The sequence below is a fragment of the Phytophthora infestans genome, genomic scaffold, assembly GCF_000142945.1.
Source record: "Phytophthora infestans T30-4 supercont1.15 genomic scaffold, whole genome shotgun sequence".
NCBI lineage: Eukaryota > Oomycota > Peronosporomycetes > Peronosporales > Peronosporaceae > Phytophthora > Phytophthora infestans.
Window position 1 is genome coordinate 1,691,826 of NW_003303744.1, and position 864 is coordinate 1,692,689.

Sequence of the window (864 nt, forward strand, 5' to 3'; positions counted from 1 at the left end):
GTGCGTGCGGCGGGCAAGGGAGGCGTGTACGCGTAGTCTAAGTGCGTGGTCGCGCTAGTGATTGGTGGTGCTGTAATGTTGTTTTCTGTCTGTCTGATGGTGTATGTATCTTAGAATGCGATTGGTTCCGGCTATAACCGCGGTTCTTTCTGTAATTCTGCTGCTGGAAGCCTCCACGCCCCCTTCCTCGTCCTCGCCCTCCTCGTCCGCCGCGACGACCACCTTGCTGGTGCTGGTACGGCGCTGGCGGCTGTATCTGCTGCTGGAACTTGGGCTGGCGCTGTTCCATCTGACGCATCATGGCCTGAAGTTGCGGCGGCATCGGGGGTGGAGGGCCTGGCGGCGTAGACCCGGGAGGTGGCGGTGGCTGCATGTCAATTGATAATGTAGCCATTTTATTATATTAAAGTAAGCGCCTACAAAATGTAGCACAATTGCAATTTTATGTTTACCACACCATTCACCAGTCATTCCTGGCCTGCCGTATCGAAGTGATCTCGGAGACGTCGACCGCCAAGTGAGTAGCTCCCCGCACTGGAGGCAGTTCATTCCGCCACTCGCTGCAGAGCAAAAGCCTTCCCTCTTGCACTTCCGATCTCGCAGGCGACAGTCTTGTTGAAGCTTGTGCGTGCCTGTTCCTTTGTGGCTTAGTGACGACATCGCCAACATGAGCCACTACGGCCCGCCGCCCAATGGCTTCCCACGCGGCCCACCTCAAGGTTTCCCACGCGGAGCCCCGCCGCCGTTCGCCGCGCGAGGACCGCCGCCCTTCCTTCGCGTTCCGAGGACCTCCACAGCTTTCCAGGTCCGCGCGGGCCTTCCTTGCCGGGATGGACCCGCCCACCGCTGGGCCTGAATATCCCT